This window comes from Macrobrachium rosenbergii, chromosome 38 (genome assembly GCF_040412425.1).
Source record: "Macrobrachium rosenbergii isolate ZJJX-2024 chromosome 38, ASM4041242v1, whole genome shotgun sequence".
Taxonomy (NCBI): Eukaryota; Metazoa; Arthropoda; class Malacostraca; order Decapoda; family Palaemonidae; genus Macrobrachium; species Macrobrachium rosenbergii.
In genome coordinates, this window is record NC_089778.1 from 1279897 (window position 1) to 1287396 (window position 7500).

Below are 7500 nucleotides of genomic sequence, written 5' to 3' on the forward strand. Positions count from 1 at the left end.
CTATTACTGTGAAATACAATCATGGTTTGATTACAATATCACTATTATACAGTTGCAAAGACACTACTGGTATTGTCTTAGTTTCATGACATACATACAGTATATATATACATACACACACATTTATATATATATATATATATATATATATATATATATATATATATATATATATATATATATATATATATATATATATATATATATATATATATATATATATATATATATATATATATATCCTTAAAGACGGAGACTGCAGCTCTAAGTACATCTCACCAGGGGAAGCATAGGAAAGGCATCGTACTCAGGTATATTTATTTTGCCAACGTTTCACGATTCATAATCGCATCCTCAAGGCTATAATAAAGATACAAACGAACTTAAAACCAAGCACTGCATAATCTATTAAAATTACGCAATATTTAATCAAATTTAATGAACATCAGCATGTAGAAAGCTTGAAAATAATTTATGAACATCTTAAAACAGGAAATTATACTAAACATTAAAAATATGTACAAAATATCTATAAGATTCTAAAAACAGTAAAAATATTTAAAAAATATATAAAACATTTAAAACACTAAAAATTTATGGCTATTCTGTACCTTATCCTCGCAAAGGACGGGCAGTGACTGAAAGAGTTTCGTAAAAACAAACAGCGCACCTTAGGCAATAAACAACTGTACAGAGGAGGATTGCATATTTAAAGACGGAACTATCTTTTTATCATAAGGGACTCCAAGATTGTTAGGTCGTTTTCATTATGTACTTGACCTATAATTGCAAAGTCCTTATCTTCAATGTATGTTTTGCATGACCTAGAATGGTTCCTAATATTTGACTGTTCGGGATTTGATAATCTATTGCCCGTTCTAAAACTTACGCCCCTGTGGAATCTATTCTCACCTTGAGTAGCCTCTTCTTTACAACCCACATAAGTCCCGTGATCACATCTCGGGCACGTATATTTATAAATAACATTAGATTTTAGAAGAGGACTAAGGCGGTCTTTCATTCTGAACAGGGATCCGATCGTTAATGGATTTTTGGAACTATTTTAAGGTTTAGGGCCGGGAATTCTTTTGAATTATTGTCAGAACTTTTTTCCTGAAAAGGTCGTCATGTAAAATGGGAAGCTGGCAAACATTTTCAATTTTGGTGCTGTCGAAACTGATGGTACCTCCATGAACCTAGCATTTAGCATTTTCTTAGCATTTTAAACAATAGTTTGTCTGGAAAGCAGTTATTTTTAAGATACTGGGAAAGAAAGTTAATTTCTCATTAAAAGTAAACCAATTAGAGGTAGAGAAGGCCCTGTGGAGGAGAGTTGAGATAGTGTTGAGTTTAAAACTATAAAAACAAGAACTATAAAAATTGATACCTAACCCAGTAAAAGTCTTTTTCTAAAAACCCCAGTGTAGAAGCCTTGTTCATTCCTGGACACTAAAACATCTAGAAATTTTATCGCCAGTTATTTAAACAGTTTTTAGAATTAGCCGTGCAGGACATGACTTTCATTTTAATGGTTTTTTGTACAGACAAGTGGAAGGTGGCAATGGGATCCCACTAGACACTTGCTAATATTTTCATGTGCTCACTGGAGGAGCCTATTTTTGATGATTTTTACACTCTTGCCACAGTTTTATCAGTAGATATGTAGATGACACTTTGCCTTATTCCGAAACAAGTTTAATGCAGAACAGTTCTCAGAATTTGTCAATACCTTACACCCTAATATCAGATTTACACTTGATGAAGAAGAAAATAACAAGCTTCCTTTCTAGATGTTTTAGTGTCCAGGAATGAACAAGGCTTCTACACTGGGGTTTTTAGAAAAAAAGACTTTTACTGGGTTAGTATCAATTTTATAGTTCTTGTTTTTATAGTTTTAAACTCAACACTATCTCAACTCTCCTCCACAGGGCCTTCTCTCATACCTCTAATTGGTTTACTTTTTAATGAGGAAATTAACTTTCTTTCCCAGTATCTTAAAAATAACTGCTTTCCAGACAAACTATTGTTTAAAATGCTAAGGAAAATGCTAAATGCTAGGTTCATGGAGGTACCATCAGTTTCATGACAGCACCAAAATTGAAAATGTTTGCCAGCTTCCTTTTTACATGACGACCTTTCAGGAAAAAGTTCCTGACAATAATTCAAAAAGAATTCCCGGCCCTAAACCTTAAAATAGTTCCAAAAAATCCATTAACGATCGGATCCCTGTTCAGAATGAAAGACCGCCTTAGTCCTCTTCTAAAATCTAATGTTATTTATAATATACGTGCCCGAGATGTGATCACGGGACTTATGTGGGTTGTACGAAGAGGCTACTCAAGGTGAGAATAGATTTACAGGGGCGTAAGTTTTAGAACGGGCAATAGATTATCAAATCCTGAACAGTCAAATATTAGAACCATTCTAGGTCATGCAAAGCATACATTGAAGATAAGGACTTTGCAATTATAGGTCAAGTACATAATGAAAACGACCTAACAATCTTGGAGTCCTTATGATAAAAAGATAGTTCCGTCTTTAAATATGCAATCCTCCTCTGTACAGTTGTTTATTGCCTAAGGTGCGCTGTTTGTTTTTACGAAACTCTCAGTCACTGCCTGTCCTTTTGAGGATAAGGTACAGAATAGCCATAAAATTTTTAGTGTTTTAAATGTTTTATATATTTTTTTTAAATATTTTTTACTGTTTTTAGAATCTTATAGATATTTTGTACATATTTTTAATGTTTAGTATAATTTCCTGTTTTAAGATGTTCATAAATTATTTTCAAACTTTCTACATGCTGATGTTCATTAAATTTGATTAAATATTGCGTAATTTTAATGGATTATGCAGTGCTTGGTTTTAAGTTCGTTTGTATCTTTATTATAGCCTTGAGGATGCGATTATGAATCGTGAAACGTTGGCAAAATAAATGTACCTGAGTACGACGCCTTCCCTATGCTTCCCCTGATGAGATGTACCTAGAGCTGCAGCTCCGTCTTCTAAGGATATATATATATATATATATATATATATATATATATATATATATATATATATATATATATATATATATATATATATATATATATATATATATATATATATATATATATATATATATATATAATATATATATATATATATATATATATATATATATATATATATATATATATATATATATATATATATATATATATATATATATATATATATATATATATATATATATATATATATATATATATATATATATATATATATATAATATATATATATATATATATATATATATATATATATATATATATATATATTCAGACATATTAAGTTTTACAATCTTTTGAGACACCTTGAAATTTGTCTTAACAGACATGTTAAATTTTAACTAAGTCTTTAGACATTTGATAATTTTCTTATTCAGACACATTTGTCTTTTCAGACATATCAATTTTCATTCATTCTGAACAACTGAGTCTCTTCAGACATACTGAAATTTGTCTTATTCAGACATAAATTTTTAACAGTCTTTTCAGACATGCTGAGATTTGTCTTATTCAGACATATTTGTCTTATTTAGACATACTAAATTTTGACTGAGTCTTTTCAGACAAACTGAGTCTATTCAGACACCCTGAATCTGTTCATTTTGAACAGTCTCTTGAGTCTCGTCAGACATATTGAAACTGTTCACTCGTACAGCCCTGAGTCTTTTCAGACACCCTGAGTCCTTTGGGATAATCTGAGTCTTTCAAGACACCCTGAGTCCTTTGGGACACCCTGAGTCCTTCTGGACATCCTGAGTCCTTTGGGACACCCTGAGTACTTTGAGACACCCCGAGTGTTTCAGATATATTGATTTTCTAACGGGTCACACCCATATAAGTGTTATCTCAAGATGTTTGCGACATCCAGAGCCCAGCAAAATGAGGACTTCAAATTTTACATGTCTGCTGGAAAGGACATGGGACTTTCAGGACAAGCCCTGAGGGAATGGGCCCAAGGGAGGGTAGATTTTGCCAAGGCGGAAAGAGGCTGAAAGACAAGAGAAGGAGAAAGGAAGAATAGCCCAAGAGAAATGACACGAGGCAGAGAGACAGGAGAAGTGGAAGGAAAGAATACAGGAGAAACGAGAAGAGGCAGAAAGACAGGAGAGGGAGAAAGAAAGAGCTCATCAGCTTGCAATGGCAGCCCAGGACATGGCACAACACACCAACACCTCTCCTCGCTCAACCCTCAGTAGTATAGGCACCTCATGAGAAACTGGGATGAAGCCAAGTCTGAAGTCAGGCTCAACCATGTTAAATGGGCCTGACAACCTATCAGCCCTTTTCTGCAGAAGTGTGTCTGATCCTGGGAAGGCACCTTGACTTTGGAGTTGACAGAAAAGGACCAGGAGAGATCTTATATATATATATATATATATATATATATATATATATATATATATATATATATATATATATATATATATATATACGTGTGTGTGTATATATATATACTGTATATATATATATACACACACACACAACACACACTATATATATATATATATATATATATATATATATATATATATATATATATATATATATATATATATATATATATATATATATATATATATATATATATATATATATTCTGGGACATCTTTAAGTCTATAAAGAAACGAGCAATATCAACATGACCCTATCTTCCTGGAATCTTAGTTCCATTAAAAGTACCTAACTTCCAAATGTAAACATTTTCAGTATAAATATAAACTTGAAACCACAAAGAACAAACTCACTTGCTTGTACAACGTACTCTACGCCCTGCGTCTTTTACATTCGGCGTCCTTCTTTCGGTTTTCCTTCATTCATCACTAGGAAGGAATCAGACTGTTCTACTGTAGTGACGGTCAATCTACATCTCTCGAATCAAGTGCATCAAGAGTTCCTCAAGTTTGAAATGCATTTACATACGCTGGCAATACCCAAACTCCTATAACAAAAGAAGAGGGTATTACTACGCCCATCAACACTACATTCTCTCTCTTTACACAGGTGTGAGACCAGATAAAATGTATGATCAGAAAGCAGGTGATTTTCCAGCTCACAGTTACTGAGATTCATTTACTAGTCCTCTGTAACTTACTAACCAAAAAAGGTGCTTCTTAAGCAAACACGTAATTTGTTATCAAAACTGCATTCTGAGATCAAAAGTAGACACACATTTTTGTACAACATTCAGTCATTGTTTCTTCAAAAGGAGCGGTGGATTTCAAGAGAAAATACGCCACTGCCATTTTAATTGCTGTCGTCAACTCAGCAAAATGCAGGAAACACCCACATCATTTCCTGGATGCTTCATACACCTGCAAGGACGATTATCAGCAGTATGTTCCACTACAAGTTGAAGTGCGAGCAGAAGCGCAAGACAGGGAGGGTGTGCGGTGCAATCTGAGAGGAGGACGCGTGAAGAAGCCGATACTGATGTGGAAATCGGACTGCACCCGGAGCTCATCGACATTTCACCAATTAAATTCCTTTGATCCTAACATTTCACACACACACATTAATCAATCACTTTCTCCATATACACCATACAAATCCTATGCAAAAGAAATGTGCAGGTGCATATAAACAAATGTTTGTGTGCGACCACAAACAAACACAAATATTGTATATACATTATACTATAAAGATACTATAAACTATTGAAAACTTTTTATATCAAACAAAACACAATAACTTGGGAACAACTTACCTATGTGAACTAATTTTAATCCTTTAATGGTCTACATCTGTCGCTGAATGAATCTTGAATCTACATATATATAATACTTCACAAAATCATTAGCAAATACCAATGTGAAAGACGTTCAACAATTCTTGATATCTTTTGATGCTCCATACATGAAGCCATTTGGCATCCATAATATGTCACTCTGCAAGAGAATAATAATAATAATAATAATAATAATATTAATAATAATAATAATAATAATAATAATAATAATAATAATAATAATAAAAGCGTAAAAGTAATGGGAAACTTTTCACAAGATTATAAACGAATATTAGTAACTCGGGAAAACACCTTGTCACATCCAAAGCTGGATACCTTAATGAGGTGCAGAGGGATGCATTCTACTAAAGGTTAAGTGAGCTCATGCTCTGAAACCAAAAAGTGACACTTGTGTTCATTCTACTGCTGAGGGTGGTTACAACTTTTACAGTGACACTAAAGGTCAAGTGAGCTCATGCTCTGAAACCAAAAAAGTGACACTGTTGTGTTGTATCTTCAAAACCACAACTTCTTTTCCGGATGACTTGGTGTAAAAAGTCCGGGATGAAGCAGAGGACAAAGGTCATAATGTAGTATACGAAAAACAGATCGCATATGAAACACTGTTAAGTGGCTGATGTTTGTGTACGATGAAATTTGAGTAGGTTATCATGACAGTGATAAAAAGTGTGAGAGACAGCCTCCGATCAGGTTGAACACAATGATTTCAACAGCCTGACAAGAAGGGCTAATGGACGACTTGATTATGGTAGGATCAATGGATGGTCCCGGGGACAACGGAAGAGTGGATGGATGGACAGTGTGCACTCGTGTCGGCCTCTTGGGGAAGTCCCTGAAGATGGCTGAATACAAGAAACCATCAGCCAGGTGCAGGAAGAGAGGCAATGGAGCTCTACAAAACTTGTGGAGCAGAAGTCTCCTATTTGGGAAAAGTATTCATGTGTGAGGGTGGTTCTGAGTCTAGCCCTCATGGATTAGAGCCATTGTTATTGACTGTCCATGGGGAAAAAGCAGTGTCAATGAAGATGACCCTGTGTGTAATACAAGAGGGCTAAGAGGCAGAAGAGGAGAACGAAAGCTGAAGAATGCCCTAATGTGTGAAAATTCAAGATTGGCCGAAAAAATGAGACACCACTAGAACCAGAACCCACTTATTTTTACAGGTCAGCCAGACAGAGGCAGGCATTTTCTTTCTTTCTTTCACCCCGACGCGATGCTATCTGGGGCCCCAAGCTGAGTGACACATCGCACTTCCACTCTACTTTCTTTGTGTTTTATTTCTCAATCGCAGCTACTCTGCTTTCCATCTTTTATTTCACTTTATCCAAAAAGTTCCTGCAGTTATTTAGGGTTTATCATCTAGCATGCATGTTAAATACAAATATGTTATTCCATCTTTGTTTTTTTCTTAATCAGGATATAACATCAAACAAGAAGTATTAGTTTATGAACTCATTCACGTTTTTAGTTTGCCTTTCCTGGCAACTCCTGTTTGTTTCACCTTCCCTCTTTCGCTTTGTTACTTTAATTTGCTTGTTAAGATGCCTAATCCTAAAGTAGACTGATATTTTTGCACAAAATTTCATTATCTCATCAGGATATTAATCTGAGAACGTTTTAGTACTTCATAACAAGAGTCTTTATGCCTTCCTCCTTTCCTTCTAAAAGGCAGGTACCGTGTCTAGCGGTGAAGATTTCACA

At 34.1% G+C, this 7500-nt stretch overlaps 1 protein-coding gene across 1 annotated transcript in view; it reads right to left on the bottom strand.

The window, feature by feature from the left end:
* The window catches only part of LOC136825565 (general transcription factor II-I repeat domain-containing protein 2B-like), a 30581-nt gene that overhangs the window by 22355 nt on the left and 726 nt on the right, over window positions 1–7500 (bottom strand). The window lies entirely within an intron of this gene.